Raw genomic sequence first — 19,804 nt, 5'->3', positions numbered from 1 at the left:
TATGTCCAGAAGAAGTAAAAATGACAATAATTTTTTATTTGATATTACTGTTTTCTTAAGAAGGCTAACAGAAATATCAATGGACTGGCACAAAGCAAAGCAAAAAAAAAAACAAACAAAAACACATGAGGCTACCAAACATACCCTCTTACTGAATTTCTTTCACCCAAATATACAAAGGAATCTCTGACATAATGCGTTTTCTTTTCCCATCATGTTAGACTGAAACTTAATTATTTGGTTGAAAGTAGAAAAAAATACGCTTTAAGTCTTCTAATAATCTACACCTTTGAAATATTAGTCTCTCCTTAAATTCTGAGTGCCAACTTATTAAGAAGGAAAATATTTCAAAGTATTGCGGTCACTACTAACAACAGCAAAGCTAACATTTATTGAACTCGTAGGTGTTCTTGGTACCACTATAATCACACATCTTGACTGACTCATTAAATCTTTACAACTCTATAAGATAATGCTATTATTACATCCATTTTATAGATACAGAAATACAGGCACAGAGAGATTAAAAACTTGCCCAAGATCACACAGCCAGTGAGTAGAGGAGGCAGGATGCAAACTGAGGGAGCCAGATGCTGCTACACAGTGAATATTTGGTCCCTACAGCCCAGTGCTCCTTACTTCTCCTGAAGCAATTCCTCAGCTAAGCAGCTCTCAGTGTTCACTTTCCCTTCTGAACACTTACACACCTGTTTGCACATAGCTGCCTTTGAATATCACAGTAGTGTAATGCTCAGGCTCTGGAGACAGATAAAAGGGTCTATCTCCACATACCAGCAGTGCTTAACTCTACTGATACCTGTGCTTCAGTTTCCTCCTGTGTAAAGCAGGAATAATAATACCAGTTTCATGTAGTTGTGAGAGTTAAGCAGGAGAATGCCCATTTGAGCTCAGTGGAGGGTCAATGATGTTTAATAATTGCTATCTTTGTTATCACTGATTGTAATCTCTTAATAGATATGATCCCTTTCCTCCATTAGACTGTATTTGTGTTCAGAAAAATTATCAATATGAATCCTCATTGTTTTGTGTATGGTTTTCCAGATGCTTAATATATGTTGTTGAACTCTTTAGATGTCCTGGACGCCACCATAATAACATGTATTAATTCATTAAATCTTCATAACAATTCTATCAGGACATATATTTATTCAGAATATTATAAGTAATGTAATATTTATAGCAATATCTAAAATTTAGTGAACCTTATTGTGTGTCAGGAGCTCTTCCAAGTGCATGATGGCATTGTCTCACGTAACTCTCCCCATAATCCTCTGAATGAGGGACTTTCAAAATTTTCACCTTACACAGGAGGAAACCAAGGCTCAAAGAGATTGCATACACCTAAGTGTTCAAAAATGTGAACCTTTGGCCACAACCCTCTACTACCTTCTAAAGAATGAATTCAGAGCAGGTGTTCATAAATATTTGGTCTTGATGGTGAATCAACTGAGTCACTTCCTTCTGTCACCAGAAATTCTGTGCTTATAGCGAACTAATGTGGCCTGTGCAATATCATTCATTCATTAGTTAACTATTAAAAAGAGATTATTGTGTGCCAGGCACATGCCAAGTACTGGCAATAAAAAAAACACTATGGATCTAAAATTTCCTCATCAAAAGCAATTAAAATTTAATGTAATTTCACGACCTCCATTTGCTATGCCTACTCTTAGAAAAATCGAACCTCCTCTCTCCCTTTCCTTCCCTGCCCACTCCTTCTTATTCTTTCTTTTAAACCCAAGTTTCATAGTATTAAATTTATACAGATTTTTGCCCATAAGAAGCTTATATGTCAAGGCAAGGAACCATTTTAATTATATTTACTCTTCATTTTGAGTATATTTCCTTTTCATATCTCACAAAGACTTTTGAAGTGACTAAAGAAAGGCAAAGCAACCTGATTTTTTTTTTTAAAAATTCTTTCATGTACAATCTTTTGTCTGTAATATTCTCATAATGGCCTAGAAATTTTAAAAGAAGGTTTTAGCTATTTTTGTTCTTTTCAAATTGGCAAAATTTGAATTTTTTTTCTTCACATGTTTAGATTGGCTTTAAAATCAACAAACCAGAAAATAAGAACATATTCAGCTTAAAAAACACGCCCTTCATGGGCGCTTGGCGTCTTCAACTAGTGTCAGCATCACTCTGAAAACTGGGTTTCTATTCTGTTTTTAAAAAGAGGTTGAAAAAAAAAAGTTGAAAAATGCATGTGTAGGACTCACACGACACCAAGCCTGCTGTCTTAAAGAGAGAAAACGTTTCAGGGCAATGGAAACCATAACCATTGCTGTAACAAACTCTCCAATCAGCTAGCAGACCTTGTCAATACTTCCTCGCCTCCACACTGAAGGTACAGGTGGCATTTTGTCTGTGACCTTAAAAAATACCTACTTAGGGTTTGGAGTGGATAATTCTAAAACTGGTAGTGTTTAGATATACTTTGAAGAATCATTATTTGCTATGTATGACTTTAGGTTGTATGGAGTTGATAATTTCAAAGGGAGGGACTTTTGGTTAAAGAAAGCTCTCCTGAAATTCTGTAATAAAATAGTTCAATTCAGCAGAATTTAATTAAAATATAATGCCAAAGAAATGCATTTTGTATTTAGAGTACATGAGCATAAGAATGCTCTTCAGAAGTTAGCATGATTTGTTAATTCATTAAAGATACATTTATTATGTACTTACTGTATGCTAGGCATTCTAATAGACAAGGACAATACAAAGAACAAACAACTAGATCTGAAAAATAGTAGCAGGGGTATAAATGGGGCTGGTGAGAGAGAACAGGGAAGAGATAATAAAGTGATTACAATCATAATTGCCACGAGCTGAGGGCCTGTCATGTATCAAGGTAATGTATAAGGTGCTTTATATGAACCACTTCATACCAACCCTACAGGACAGGTATAATCTTCTCATAGATGTGAAAAATCAAAGTGTTGATTGATTGTAAAGGGCTTCGTAATGCTATATAATAAAATTTATATTTTATTTTATAAGTAATGAAGAAACATTTTTAAGGTAAGAAATGATATGATGACTTTTCTAGAAAGGTAACTTCGGTGTTGAGTGCGTTCTGATATAGCATCACTATAGTACCCCACGAGGATGTGATGTTTTGGGTAGAACTGTGATTCTCTAACTGATCCAGAGTTCATCGCCAATGGAGACCACTATGAATTAAGTAGTATCTGGCTTCTGAAAAATACAGATTGGATTCCACTACTCTTTACTTTAAAAAAACAAGTCATCTCTAATGATTTCCCTGAACCTAGTTAGAAATTCCTTCTGAGGCATCCATGATCTGCTCCTGAAAAATGTACAGCCTCATCCCCTAAATTCTGTAATGCCTTAATATCTTGCCACACTAGTCCTTTCCTCACCATTCCAGATTCTAAAAATGTCTTCATGCCTCAGTTCCCCTGACATTCCCTCAGTCTACATTCTTCTACCAGGTGAAAAACTCATTCATTCTCCAACAGATCACAGCCTTCCTGAGTTTTCCTTCTCATTCACCTTAGATTCAACCACTTTCTCTGGTTTCCCACAGCATTTCACCTATCCTTCTACATCAGTGTCTTTTTTGTTCTAATTTATACTGAAGCTCTTTGTTTCCAAGTCTCTCTCCTAGAATCTAGAAGGTTAACAATCGGGGGTATTGACCTTAATCTTTCACCTAAATTTTACAAAGAAAAAAGGAAAGGAAGCATTAAGTATTGATATACTTGGCCAAGTAATGATATCCAGACACCACACTGCCATAACCAATGCTCAATAACTGTTAGATGGATAAGATACAGTCACTCATTCAATCATTCACTCACTCACTCATTTTGTATTCATTCATTAATTCTACATGCTCACAAAAGAAACTAAAGACTGCTTTATAAAAAAGTTCTCTGTTCATTTCAAGAAAAATCTCTTACAAATCAACAGGCTAAAAAAGAGAAGTCTATTATATTATGATTACTATTATCGAATCAAATAAACAATGGGTACATCTAAAGAGTACATTCCAAGCTAGAGTCAGGAAAACTGGTTATAAACTATAGAAAACTGAGAAATGTACCAGTTCACCACTTAACATCACTGCCTCCATATAGCCTATAAGTATTTACTATCTCATACTAATATAAGAGTGCCTGTGGTACTGGCAAAAGTAGATGAATTGTCTGCCCAGAGATGCTACTGAAAGGAAATAAGACAATTTCATAGCAATACAAGGGAGAAAAGACTAACATTTACAAAGTTATTTATTGTCTAAGCCAGGCAGTAGATTCCAAACATATATTATCTCATTTAATTCCTCATAAAAACACTAAAATGGCTAGTATTTATCCATTTTAAATAAAAACATAACTGAATGTGAGAATCTTAACTAAATTCCCAGAGGCCACACTACTAAGAAGCTGGGGGAGCCAGAATTATAAAGCTGAAAACCCTTAGTCTTTTCCATTTATATTAAATTACTTCTTAGAACCTACTTTTAAACCAAAAAATTGAAATCAATGTGGATTTATATTTTAATGGAAAGTTTTATGGAACACTTTAATGTAGGCATCAAAAGACAGAAAATTAGATCTAATATTTATTGAATACTACTTTTCTAAACATTTTGGATGTATTCACTCATTTAATCCTTACAACAATATTTTTGGAGTGAGTACTATTACTGTTGTTATCACTTTAAAGTATGGAAACTGAGCCAAAGAGAAGACAATAAACTTTCACAAAGTCACAAAGCTAGTAAGTGGCTGTGTAGTCAGACTACAGACCACAGTATTTAACCATCATGTATACTGCTCATTAGGCTAAAAGGTTATTTTTTAAAATGTTTATTTACATTTATTTATTTATTTATTTATTTATTTATTTATTTATTTTAGAGAGAGTGAGAGTGGGGGGAGAGTTGCAGAGGGGGAGCAAGGGAGCATCTTAAGTAGACTTTGTCCTGAGCAGGGAGCCCAACACGGGGTGCACAGCCCAACTTGGGGTTCAATCTCACGACCTTAGATCACGACCCAAGCTGAAACCAAGAGTCAGTTGCCCAACCAACTGTGCCACCCAGGGGCCCTAGGCTAGAAGGTTATTCAATGAGACAGCTTAAGTAAAGTTCCAAGAATAGGGCATGCCACAGAGTAGGCCTTTATTAAATGTTACTATCCCTCTTTTTCTTCAATCTCTAAAATTTTATAATTGTAATAATGATACCTTTATTTTTTAAGTATATTCTGCTTTTTAAAGACTTAAAAATATCTGATTTCACAAAAATAGGGCACTGAATAAAGAATACAGTAAACTAGTATTAAAATGGTCTTGAAAAGTATTTAACATTCTGCTAAACATTACTCATAATATAGATTTAAATGACAAAGTATGATTCCAAATGGTGTATATAGTGTTTTACCAAAAATAAAAAGGCACAGAAACAACAACAACAACAACAACAACTGGAAAGGTATATCCCCAAAGTTTAAAGGAAATTATTTCTGGATGATTGTGAATGATTTTAATTGTCCTCTTATATTTTATTCTCTATATTCTACCATGCCTATGTATGCTTTTATAATAAGAACATTTTTTAAAAAACTGGGACAGAAACATTCCTAATTAATTGCTATAACACTGGGCAGCAACATTAGTAGAATTGTGTAAGATTCCACACTTATTTAGAGATGGAGCTTGAATAGAACCCAAGGGTCCTCATTTCTAACCCAGTGTGTTTTCTCTTACACTCTATTCTCTACTCAGTGGTTATCATTATAAGGAATTCAAAAGTAACCTATGAAGAAGACCCCTTTGGAGGGTGGTTAGAGATACTGTGATTGTGAATGTGCTATGAGTGCACACACACACACACACACACACACACACACACACACACACATGCAGTGTTCTAGCACATCAGGCTTCTTAAGTTGCTTACGCTATGGTGTAAGCTATTTGTTTCTGAGTCCAAACTGATACTATATATGGCAGACTGATTTTCTCTACTTCTTCACACTCTTTCTATAATAGAACTATACATCCACACATACCACATGACTTTACTATAACTCTCGGTACTGTTTGTTAATGTGGGAGCAGAGTATAACTCTGTCCCCTTGCTTTGAGTTTGGCCAAGTCACTTACTTTGACCAATGGAATGTTGGTGGAAATGTATGAGTAGTGATTTGGCTTGGCTTCTTATGCCCATGGAATTTGCAATAAGAAAACTTTGTCTCAAGTATCTGGGCTCTTCATCCTGAGTCCCAGAATAAGAAGCATGTGGAGAAGATATGAACCCAAATGCAGCCTGAAAGAGAGGTACCCAGATGCCACATAGACCTATAAGTGAGAAATAAATGCTTACAATTATAAGCCACATAAATTTGGGGGTTATTTGTTATGCAGCATTATCACAGCAATAGCAAACTAATATACAAACAAGTATAAATGCGATCCATGGTGGCAGGTTTTGTACTATACATATAGTATATATTACATATATATTATTGTTATTATATATACTATATATATAGTATACATCTACTGTCTCTCTCTATATATATACATATATATATATATGTATATATATACACACACACACCACAAGTGTAGAAAACCTGCCACTATAGATAAGCATATGTATTCACATATATACGAGAAAAGGTTGTCAGTTGAAAGTTCATAAGTGGAGAAGCTACTATGCCTTTTAGTTAGCCATGTATGTGCTTCTCACATTTCACTGCATAGAAAAAATCATCTGGGATCTTATTAAAATGCATATTCTCATTCCGTAGGTCTGGAGTGAGGCCTCAGATTCTGTACTTCAAACAAGTTCCTAGGTGGTACTGATATTACTAATACTACTGTACTCTGAGTAGCAAAGGCACAAAGGACAGATAGTGGTAGCCCTATGGAGGAAACAGCCACAAACAGGGAAGACAGTCTGGAAGAGTATGCAGCTAAGAACGGAAATAATTTTGATTAAATGTTTATCTTTATCTTATAACGAAACAATTCACAGATAGGACAGTCAAAGGAAAGGGCCTTGCAAACAAATCAAATGACAGGCTTCATGTTAATGGTGAGTATAGATTCCCAGTCACATATATATATACATGCCTGCTAATGACTTGTACTAGATTCCCACACAAGCAGTGCGAATGCAGCATCCCAGGACACTCTGTATGAATAAATATACTGATAAACTTATGACCTTGCAGTATTCGCTTATGGAAAAACCTTACATACATGTTTACTTTCTGAAGTGTAGCTTTCTAACAGCAAACGTGTCTTTATTTCTCTATTTTCTCCTTTCCATACATCTACTCCACTAAAATCCATTAGATTAGTTGTCTTAGTTGGCTCAGGCTGCCATAATAAAATTCCATAGACTTGTTAGCTTAAACAGCAGAAATTTATTTCTCTCAGCTCTGGAGGATGAGAAGCCCAAGATCAAGATGCTGGCATGGTTGAGTTCTGGTGAGGGGCCTCCTTCCAGTCTGCAATGGCCACTTTCTTACCATTCCTCACATGGCACAGAGAGAGGAAGCTCTGGTGCTTCCTCCTCTTCTCATAAGGGCACTAATCCCCGCATGGAGGCGCCACACTCATAACCTCATCTAAACCTAATTGCCCCCCAAAGGTCCCACCTGCTAATACCATCACATGGGGGGTGGGAGTAGGGCTTCTACATATGAATTTTGGGAGGACACAGACATTCAATCCATAACACTAGTAGTACTTCTCAAATTTTTTCAGGTCATGGCATACATAGAAAAGGGTAGGGGCACATGGGTGGTTCAGTCAGTTAAGCATCTAATCTTGGTTTTGGCTCAGGGTTGTGAGATTGAGCCCCATGTGGGGCTCCACACTGAGCACAGAGTCTGCTTGAGTTTCTCTCTCCCTCTCCCCTTGCCCCTCCCACTTGTGCTCTTTCTAAAATAAGTAAATAACTCTTTAAAAAGAGAAAGCAAAGGGTGATATTGTCTTATTCACTGGGATAAACTAGGAGAGATTTGGAGCTTTAGAGGAGGCTCTGCTGGGCTATATATGAGTAACCCTTGGGCTCCAGCTGTCACTAGGCAGGCCTCTCTGAGGAGATCCATATCCATCCCACGTAAGTTGGCAAACCACACACTGGATACAACCACAAACTCTACAGAACTCAAACAGTATCACCAATTACCATCACTGCTCTGAGCCTCATTTCGGATCTTTCATAACTGAGCTGATATTTTCTGGAAAACAACACTGGTGTGTAAAGGGGCTTCCTAGGCAGTTGATCAATAACCACTAAAGAAAAGATGAGAGTATTTAGAAAATTATGCTGGAAGGCATAGTATAAATTCTAAATAAGGCCACTTTAGGAAACAGCAGATGAGACAGTTGACTTTGCTTGAAGAATATGTTTTTAAGTTTTTATAACTTTAGACATCTCCAGGTGTCACAATAGATGCTAATAAAGTAAATAGGAATCATCATTTCTTCCTGAGACAGACACTTGTTTTCTTTTTTGGGACAAATTCAGGAACTGCCAATAGTTTATCTTCCCGGAATAAATGCTTAAAATTTTTTCTGAAAGTAGGGAAGAAAATATTTTTTTCCACAGGAATATAGCTAACATGCAACATCAGGTTCTTTGGTACTTCCCTGGGGACAAGACACACTACTTGGAAAATTGAGACGTCTTTTCCTGGAGTATTCTTCATCCTTTGCCTTCTTCAGTCCAGACTGGGTCATTGGGTAACAAGGAGGAGGCTTGTGGTGTTAGGGTGATCTTCTTGGTCACCACACCCTGGAAATAGCTTTAAAATTGGACACTGAGAAGCAGGAAGAGAGTTTCAAACTTTCCATCTCATTGTTATTTGTGTTCTGGAGCCTCATTAACTTCTCTCACAGACGGTAGACTCTTCCCCAGTGCTGATCATAGATATAGTGGATCTTACATTTCTGTCTAGAAAACAGGCACCAAGAGGACTTCACCATGTCTGACTCCAGAATGGACTCACATGATCATAGCTATAAATATCCTCAAACAAGAGTCATTCAAAAGCCTATTGAATTTGACTAGATACTTCAAATTGTAGCAGATACTGTCACCATTCCTACAGTATGACCCTGAAGTCCTCAACCTTTTTTTCTCCACCTTGGTGTACAAAGAAAGATGATATTTAGATTCCAACACATTCTCATGGATTTGCCTAGAGTTATTGGCAACTTCTGGAGTACAAACTAAAACATTACCCATTGGCTCCCACTTTATAAAGCATGTTAGAAAACACAAGTATATGAGTAAAACTTCATTATAGGAAAAATCTTGTGTTTGTTTTAATTTAATTTTTAAAAGAGTGAATCAAATACTTATACTTCATAAGTTTATTATTCATAACAAATTTATTGTAACACATCTCACACTTGATTGAAACGCATGAGTATTTCTTATTACCTACAATACAAGTCACTGACTGGTATAAATTATGCATTATTCACTCATCCAACAAACATTAATTGAGCACTTACTATGTATCAAGACAGTGCTAGATACAGGAGACCACAGATGAATAAAACAGTGTCTCTCTCTTCAAGTGTTAACAACTATTGATGTGAGTAATTGGGATTCTATTGGACTTTGGGAACCAGGATATGAATGGTCAATGATTCACTGGAAGTAGTACAGAGCAGAGAAGAGGATGCTGTGAACTGACTAATTCAAACAAACAAACAAACAAACAATCTGAGTACCCATCTCATTTTGGGTTCCTTCCAAAGAAGAGTCTGAAACAAGGATCTGGGTACAGGTTGTAATTTGGAAGGTGATCGTAGAAGGCAGGCATGAAGGAATGGTGAGTGAGTCAGAGCAGAGGACAAGGCAATGATAAAAATGTGTCAAAGGGGCCGGCCACCAGTGTACCAACGGGAACATAATTCAACCAGCATCTCTGAGACTTGTGCATAGTGTCTCCAGAGGTATCCTAGGTATCCATCTGAAAGAAACAGAGGCTGAAACATTTTTTTCTCCACTTCCGTTCCTCCTTTGCTTGAGAGTTGCTCCAGTGCATTAAGCGGCCAAGCCCCTCTCTCCCCTATCTAATGTAGATTTATTGAGCTCCCCCAGCCATGGAAAAGGTCCTGGGAAAAGCACTCCTGAGGTGGAGTCTGGACTAATACAGAATTGCTTCAAGTGGAGCTGAAATCAGAGGTGAGCTGAGGGGCTGAGATAAGTGTCAGACACATCTGCTAGAGTAGCCTACAAAGACTTCTGGGGAGTGGGGAAAAATATATTGCAGTCTGATCTAGCAGCCCCTAAAGGATGGTCTGGGGAAGGTTAGAATGACATCTTTTTACTAATTATATTCCACATAAAGTGTCTCTGACTCCTGCAAGAAGTCAAACTTTGCGACAGTAAATCTTGACACTGCTCAGGTAAGAAATAGAAAAATGATGATTTGCTAATCGGCTTACCTGATTCTCTGGCTAGGATGTCAAGACTGGACTCTGCAGTTCTTGTGAAAATCCTGACACTCATTCACCAATTATCCCCTAGAAGTTGATATGTATCGATCTCCCTGTGTTTCAGGGAAGAAATCTTTGAACTGCTCTAAGGAGCTTTTCCAAAAATGGTGATACATTTTTGCATCATTTTGTCACGATGGGCCTATTGAAAAACTTCCTGGCATTCTGAATTCACGGCAATAATATCTATGTTGTTGTATTTGGCTTGCATTTTTGTTTTGTTTTGTTTTGTATTAAAGCAGAGGAGAAATGGGTAAAGGTTAAAAACTGCACCTAAATATATTAAGCTTGAAGGCTTTGAACATAAATGAGAAGGTTTACAGGAAGTTATTCAGACCTTTAAGCCTCTATAAACACTTCATCATTGCTGACAAGATCCACTTTAGGTAACCCTGCCCAAGCAGTTCCTGTGTTGCTGTAAGGATGAAGGTGAATTTATTTTGCAATTCACCTAGCAGTGTAGGAGTTTTCTGGGGACTTTTGGTCTTGGGGCCCAGAGTCTAAGGTTAAACAATAGAAATGTTGTGGTTACAGGAGAAGAATTGATAGACCCCTCATTCTTCCATTATAATGTATAAAGGAAAAACTGGATTCCTAATCCCTAGAAAAGGGGGTGGTGGTAGTAGGTAGGTTATGGTCCCTTATATCAGCATATGTAGCTTCCCTCTGACAAGTGGGCAAGTCTTTAAAAAAGTTCCGAAAGAGAAAAAGAAAAGCCCCAGGGACCATTTAGACTCTGCCAGTGAGTTCCATCCCAAGACATCAAATCCAGTTGCACAGAAACCAAAACGTCAATATTTACAAAGCTCTTTCCATCGTATATCCTGCTTCCTTTTTTTTTTTTTACGCCTTTTCTTCTCCTTTTCCTTCCTCCCGATTCCCTTGATCCTCTACTTCACCCTTTCTCCCATTTGCGCTCACTTCCCCGACCCCCATTAGTCAGGCCTACCATCCTTTCATCCCGAAAGAGGCTTCAGTGATGGAAAGGAAAGGACTTCAAACAAAGCCACCGTCCAACACAGGGAGCTCCAGAGGCTGGGGAACTGTGACTGGAGCAAAGCCTGAGGAGGGGCGCTCACCCCTCTGAGGCTCTTCACCCAAAAGGCGATTAGGCTTCAGCTGGCTTGATAGCTGTATGGAGCCTCATGATTTCAAAGCTTTCAGGGGCTGACAAGGACTTGCTAATTTCAAACTTTCTAACCAATTACAATCACAAAGAACTCAGGACAATAATCAGTGAGCAACATGAAACTGCTGGAGTGAAGCAGCCCTAGCAGGTTTCACTCTTGTGGCTCTGCCACACCATGTGCAGCTGGGACTCTGCTTCCACAAGCAAATAAAAATACATTATAAAATAAAAACATGCACAATGGGTCCCTCTTGCTGTCTTGTTCCCGGTAGTTGGGTCTGGAGGAACCCTGTCCTGCATGTAGCCCATTAATTTCTGATGGTGTTAATTAAAAACTTTTGATGCTGGTTTGAATGGAAAATACCTCAAACAGTGTTTCCTTTATTGAAACACCAAGTTCCAAGTCTTGGATTATTAGGTTAAGTTCTGTCACAGCAGTCAGACCAACGAATGCTTTTCATACCATCTGACTACTACTACTACTAATAATAATTAATAATAACAAATGAAAAGAAAGAGGAGAAACTGTTTAGGTTGAAACTCCCTTATTTCAACCTGTTTTGTTTTGTTTTTAGAACTAAATTGAAAATCCGGGTCCCTGAATGTAGAACATATGATATTTTAAAAATCTTTTTTCAAATCCTTACAGAACATTCAAATCACCCAATGTTCCAGGACCTGAATTTTTTATATTTTAAAATGGGGAAAGCTGCTTAAAATAAATGAATCAGCTGCTAAGTGATTTCTCTCTGTCTCTTCCCCTACTCTCTTTTGAGAGGCTGAAAAAATGCTTAAAATGGTATATGCAATTGATATGTGCTGCTTAAGAAGCTTAATATAATTACTGAGGACTCAGACTTTCTATTTAAAATGAAGATAGGCTGGGGCAATAGAAACTATGAGTTGTGAGTATTCATCCCTCGTGACGTGTGGAAAATGTTTCCAAATGTTAGTCCACTGAGCGAGGTAAGGGGTGTCAAGCAGTTATCCACAGGGGCTCTCTGTCCTCCCAGAAACCTAGGGAAACCGAGGAAATCCTGACAGCAACGTAAGGAGCCAGCGTGACAGATGCCGTGCAGGAAGCCAGCAAATAAAAATGCATCTCTGCAATCCGACGCTTTTGTGAAGTGCTAAGCAAACCACCAAAACATTCTGATTGGTTTCTAAGACTCTCCTCCAGTTTGATTTTTTAACCATTCTTCCCTCTCCTGCAGGCGTCTGAAGCCCCGGACACCCCGTGAGAGAGGCCCCACAAATGTCGATTCACGGACGCCCTTTTCTCTCATGTACTTCACTTTCTCTCCCATTTTTCATCTCCCAATCTGTTTATTCATGCTGTCTGCAACATCAGCTGAATCCTTGAGGGACGACAAAACTTTCCTTTTTTTACCCTGAAGGTCTTCATCAGTCTTATTCTTGTTTTGATCTACGCATCCCTAAAGCGGATGAAGTTCTGCATAAAGAAAGGCAAAGCGTTCTGGCAAATCTCCTTTCCTTCCCTCCCTAACCGCAGGCTGCATTGACCTCACCCTCTCACAACAGTTTGCAGAACTGGCCTCCCGGCCTGATGTGACATGATGGTGATCCCTCAACAACATCAACCACCACCACAACAGACAACCCGCGCTGTAAAGCACGCGAGGGTAATATGTAGAGCAACTGAAAGAACTAAAACTTCAAAAGGGACGTAGGCCTGAGCAAACCGCAGCATGAGTCTATTTGTTCACAAAATTTATGAATTTTCCCAAGTAAATTGACAGGCGGTATTGTCTACAAAGGACTAGTAAATGTAAATTAACTAACAGATATGTAGCAAATGAGTGCATTTAAAGATGATTTCCAGCTGAAATGATTTTTCTTCCGGGAGACCAAGTTTTTGTTAAACTTAATCCTACTCTCTTCCCTTTCCAGCAGCAGAAACATCTGGTCGGTTTTAGATTCCCCTTGGATTTCCAACTTCAAAGGGAATTATAAAGAATAACAAATTCATGTACCGGCACTAAAAAAAATTAGAGCAGCAGGAGAGAATGGTAAAATTGTCCTTATTTGACTGCTAGTGACAGGCGCCACAGGCAGAACTATAAGACAAGACAAAGGCAAGATCACCAGTTGACAACCAGAGTTCCTAGAAGGGACAGAATCTTTGGCTACATGCAGATATGCACAGGGCCCTTAGCAATCTATAAGGAGATTTCTCCTTGCTTAAATAAAGAAAAAAAATTAAAGGACTTAGAAGGTAAGAGAGAGAGAGAGAGAAAGAAAGAACAAGAAAGAAAGAGAGAGAGAGAGAGAGAGACAGCAAGAAAGAAAGAAAGAAAGAAAGAAAGAAAGAAAGAAAGAAAGAAAAAGAAAGAAAGAAAAAGAAAGAACAAGAAAGAGAGAGAGAGAGAGAGACAGCAAGAAAGAAAGAAAGAAAGAAAGAAAGAAAGAAAGAAAGAAAAAGAAAGAAAGAAAGAAAAAGAAAGAACAAGAAAGAAAGAGAGAAAGGGAGAAAGAAAGTTGGTTAGTTCACATTTATCTGGCACATAGTAAGAAGCATCAGCAGAAGTTTGTTCAAACAATAACCTGGAGAAAACCTTAAGGATTCAGCCCCCGGGTTTTTGTATTTGATCTATAGAAAACTTGAGTTCTGATTCTACCAAGAGCTAGATACGCCATCTCAGAAGTAACTCAGGCTCCTGAGAATCCACTAGAACCATCATCTCCTCCTAAAAGATTAGACCTCCAAGAGTCTCTTCCTTGATCTGGATCTTTATCAAAGGATGGCCAGAAATCAAAGTCCTCCAGGAGTGGAGGGATAGGGTTTGAATGAACTATTGATATTTGTAGTTGTGCCAACTTACGCTTGACATAACTTTATAGAACTGGATTTATCTTTCTCCTCTGTCATGTACTAGCAAAACTGAAACACACTTCTTAAAGTGCAGGTCTTGATATAATCAAAAAGAAAATAAGAACAGTTATTGAAAGTACAATTTTGCCATTATAATTAGCGCTTATAAACAGCTCTTCTCTTTCCTGTTTCATGTACAATGTGTACAGCAGTCACAATAAAAATACACAAGACATGATTAACCAATCAACTTGTTCATGGACAGAGAGAGAGTTAAGGGCTAAAATGTCTTTAAATAATTAATTATAAAAGTCTTTAAATAGTGTTCAGAGGTTACAGATCCCCACACCACAAATACATTAGGTTGATTCACAGAGTGGCCATCAAAAAACAGAAAGCAAATTAACTTTTGACCGAAAAGTATATATCAACAGCATGTTAAGAATATTTCAGAGTAGGATAGAACAAGCAGAACCAACTCTCTGTGGACCTTAGCATGGTTTGCAAATGGAGCAGTCCCCCAAAGAGAAGACCATCTCCAGAGTATATTGTCTATATCACAGGCTTTGAAAAATCTTTAACGAAGGAAGAAAAAATTAAGACTTCTTTTCAGCATTTCCAATGTAAAAGGACTGAGCTGGCTGCAAAAGCATCTTGAATGTCTGTCTTGAACAGGATTTTCAATCTTCCCTTACTGCTCCAGGTAAAGCAGGATCACCCAAGTGGTCTCACTAAGAGAATGCCATAATTCCTATCCTGATTTAATTGCATATGATGACGTATTACACATCCGATAAAGTTTATCCAGAAAATACGCCAACTTCATGAAACATGGATCTGATGATATGAATAAACCATTTTATTCTTTTGCAACTATCTGTATCTTTGGTCTAAAATTAAAATCCTGGCTTGACATAGGCATTTACAAAGGATTCCCTGCCCTGTATAAGCAGAATCATCCAATGATGATTCTGAACTTACCTAGGGAGAAGGAAGTAGATGATATGGAATACTACTTTATTCCAAGAAATGCTGTTTTATAGCTTGAGGATACAGATAGTCACAAATAACAACAATTGAACAAACACCAGACCCAAAGGCCGAGCATAAGGAAACCCCACACACATATACCAAGAAGCAACCGCTATCATTAATAATAATAATTATTATTATAGCTATTATCAGGATGACGCATTGATGGTTCACTTGGGTATAATGTATAATACATCAGCTAGAAAGAACCAAGGGTAAACTTACTCTTATCTTTAAAAGGCAGTTTATATTCTGGTTTATAGGACATGAGCTACATAATTAACACATATGAGAAAAGGATGCAGGAAGAGATGAAGACTTACGTCTTTATTACAGTTTTTGTATAGTTAATATCAATCTTAAAAATAATGATGAAAAGGTTAGCAGTTTTAAAAGATGGGTGTTATGAGGTGTGTAGCTTTAAAATAGTGGCACAAAATATATATTTAAATTATAGAACTTGTCTTTGGACATTTCTGTCTATAAATGAATGAGAAAATAAATATACAAAAAAAAAAAAAAATGGTTAGTGGCCAGATCCTAACCATCTTTCCTTGGAATGCCTGTCTCAATGCCAAGCCATCAGATCCTTTCCTGACCTTTTGAGGGAGGACATTTTAACGGTGGTAACACCAAGCCAGGGTAAAGGAGAAATAGAGAGGATCAGAAGACTGAGAGGAGAAAAAATGAAATGGAAAGAAAGAAAGTTTGTATTGTTTACACCATCAAGTCTGGCAAATTTTACAGATGCTTTCTGTTTGCTTGGAATAGTTTATTGCTTATGTTATTTCTTTTCTTTTCTTTTCTTTTTCCCCTCCATGTGCTTTCCTCTACCAACTTTGGCTGAAAATACTTTATATGTGTCCATACTGTAAGCCCTCATATTTTTGTAGAGATTTAGTATAGTGGAGAAGCACTTTTTTTTTTCTTCCCCAAGGGTTAGGCACATCAATATTCTAGCTACTCACTTTCGAGGCCAATGGAAAATGTGCTCCTAAGATTAAATAGACCTGAGTAACACATAAATCCAGTTTATACTGATGCAGTATGTTACATAGTTACTCACATCCTGAATTTCTGATGAGCGGAATACACCTTTTGGACAACACACTACTACTGAACCGTCACTGACGGCAATTCAAAGACGGTGAGGCAAGACTAAACCTTAACTATAGGTTCTTTATGGAGAGCCTAATTTGCACAGAGCCCTCTTCATCTGTGGAGCTCTGCGTGCAAAGGATCTAGTCTAGCCACAGAAAACTAGGTCCTTTAAATATTCTTAGAGTAAACTAGAGCAATACTTACAAGCACGTAGGGAGTGCCCTTTGTTCGACAATATACTGTCTCTTTTGACCCTCACTTCCCCAAACAGTGCTTTTCTTTTTTTAATTATTCAGACTATTAATATATAATTCCTCCCTTTTCAGACTTCCTAAGTGCCCCTTTAGGAAGAAACCTTTCCTTTCTGCCAATAAATCTTTTAAAAACGATGCTTTTAAGTCCAGTGTTACGTTTGGTTTAAGTAGGTTGGCCATATTTATCCACTATGGGTTAGTGGCAGCCACACTGGGCTTCTAAAGTAGTCAGAGCACTACGTTTTCCTTTTACCTCAGATACAGAATTGTATATAACACAGTGTATATCCCATAATGATAAAACTAGCAGTATATTATCATTCTGACACAAGTAAAAATAGTGCCAAAAAAAAAAAAAAGTCCCTGAGAAGCCTAGCCAAATCTGTCAAATGTCTCTCTGGTCAACCAAATTGCCCTTTGGATAACAGATATACCTAAGAATATTATGAAACACTCTGACAAGACTTTATGATCAATTGTTACATTTTAGGAAATATAATGGCAGTACACTTAGAAGAAAAATCCTCCTGTATACAATGATTAGAACTATTTATCTAAATGTTTATACCATTAACATGTGAAAGAGTCCTTCTGTGTTTGAAATCTTGATGGACTAAATGCTGTGATGTCTGGGGTTTGCATCAAAATAATATGGTAGTAGCATGGGAAATGGCGGGCCAGGAGTTCAACATTGAACAAACCTGGGGATGGGTCCATGGGAGTTCACTGGAGTAGCGTATCTATGTTCATGTATTTGAAAGATTTCATAATAAAAATTCAAAAATATATACTAATTTGAACTTTCACTCCTTTAGTCATTATTGATTGATTCATTTACTTTTTATATGCAAGACATTGTGGGGACATAAAAAGTGAAACTGTTAAAACAAAACAAAAACTCCCAAAAATGCTCTTGTTGCCCATTTAGATTAAATAAGCTATTCCTCTTCAGGAATTATATATATTTACGTAAAATAACGTTTATAAGAACCACGTAATTACATGTAAAATTCTTAGGTTAAATTTTGAAAGCAGGACACAAAATTATGTACAAAGTATGTTTACAACATGTTTTAAAAAAATATATCCTCAAGGAAAAATGAGAGTAAAGAAATACATCAAATGGTTATTAATGATTGTATTTAAATTATAGAAATAATTACTTGTATTTTTCTTCATTTTACTCCTATGTGTTTTTCCAAATTATTTTTAATGAGCATGTATCATTTTAAAATGAAAATAAATTTTTATTCATTAACGGATAAGATGTGCTCTCCTTTCCTGAGGAGCTTTTCACTAAAACAGAGAAACTACAAACACACAGCTTTGCCCAGATACTTTAAATCTTCATACCTAGAAGTGAAATACACCCACAGGAAAAGAAACGTCAATACAGATTTTTATCTGATCATAGAAACATAAAGAGCTTTCTGTGTGTCGGACAGAAATAGGGGAGGAACCGGCTTCTCTGCAAGCCAGAAAGAGTGTGAAATTCAGACCATTTTGTGATGAGATCCTTTTGCGATGAAAGCAATGGGAGCAACAAATTAAAGCTACCAAGTAAGCCTGTCCCTGAGTCTTGACGCTCACACTGACAGGAGTTTCTAGCATAACAAATAAAGCATGGGAGTGGGAGTGGGAGTGGGGTGGTGGGAGTGGTTACAATCCTAAAGGCTCGAGGCCTTCACTGGTGAGATGGATATGTTCAGAGGGACAGAGGTAGATATGTGACAGAATTAGAAACAAAAATTAAGTGACAACTATGGATTATGTGCAATGGATATGGAAAGTCCCTGTTAGAAAGCTATCTTTATTACCCCAAGAGATTATTTTCCTCATTTTATGCACATTCATATAAAGTGAAGTCAAGAGTGTAACTTTTAAAGGTTTGGATGAAAAGATGCTCATGACTAAATAGGCCTTGCTGGAGCCAGGCAGAATATCACCAGATGCCAGGCAGGTCCCCCCCTCAGTCCCCCTCCCTCTCCAGTACACTTGCCAGGACATTTCCAGGCCGGCCAACCTCTAGCAAACGCAGCTCTTTTAGGCTCTTTCTGACTTGATGATGCTCTGCAAACAGACCCTTAGTCCTGACCTGCACTCTCCTCCCAGCCACTGAAATCTCAAGAATTCTAGAAGGCCACAATACCAAACTTTTTGAAACTTCACCATTTTCCACTAAAAGACACACAGACCTCAAAGCTTTCAAAGCTAGGCTCACTTGCAGCTCTTGTCTTGGTCCTCTTAGCTTGTAAAAGAGGTGGCTATCTATATTCATGCTCCTACAGGACATTTTCCCTTCCATTTGTGGGTGTACACAAGAGCAATCATGTCTGATTTTAAGATTGAATCAAATGAAGCAAATGCATTTCAAATTTTTAGCATATCACAGAATAATAAGTAGTTCAAAGCATCACAAAATGTGTCTGGAAAATTCTGTGTTTGCTTGTTTAATGCCAAAGCATCCAGTGTTCCACATGGGGAACATCAGTTTCCAACTTCACCACATCACCCTCTCTGTCCACTCAGGCATCTCCTTTGGAAATCTGTATCTCTGGAGAGTCCTGCCAAACAAGTCCTTTGAATACTTCCACCTCCATGTGGCAAAATCATTGTGAAATGTTTGTTGAAATCTGTGATCACAGGTCCTTGGGATCATGTTTCTAATCATTCTAAATGATGGTATTTCAAATGAACAAACCCGATATAAAATCTGTACCCTTCACCAACGTCAAAACACATCCTATTCCAATTTAGTACTTGAGGTGGTGGACACACCACAGCCTTTAGGTTGAATTCTTTCAGCATCTGGTAGAAACACACTTCACTTCTTGGCACCTTAATATTGCAGACTGCCATTTAGGGATAATGAAAGTTACTCACCGGACAGCAAAGTTGTGAGGAATATCCAGTTAGTGATGGCGATACATT

General features: G+C 37.5%; 1 protein-coding gene across 35 annotated transcripts in view; it reads right to left on the bottom strand.

The window, feature by feature from the left end:
* Positions 1-19,804, bottom strand: part of ZBTB20 (zinc finger and BTB domain containing 20) — a 771,855-nt gene that overhangs the window by 349,199 nt on the left and 402,852 nt on the right. For 30 of the 35 annotated variants that reach the window (XM_087861260.1, XM_087861259.1, XM_087861245.1 and 27 more), the window contains one exon: positions 19,757-19,804. The gene's annotated coding sequence lies outside the window, so the exon portion shown is untranslated. The other 5 variants (XM_087861244.1, XM_087861258.1, XM_087861268.1 and 2 more) reach the window with 1 other exon arrangement.

Source organism: Ursus americanus, chromosome 4 (genome assembly GCF_024610735.1).
Source record: "Ursus americanus isolate L20-20 chromosome 4, mUrsAme1.1.p, whole genome shotgun sequence".
Taxonomy (NCBI): domain Eukaryota; kingdom Metazoa; phylum Chordata; class Mammalia; order Carnivora; family Ursidae; genus Ursus; species Ursus americanus.
Note: the sequence above shows the minus strand (reverse complement) of the source record. Positions and strands in the feature narration are given on the sequence as shown.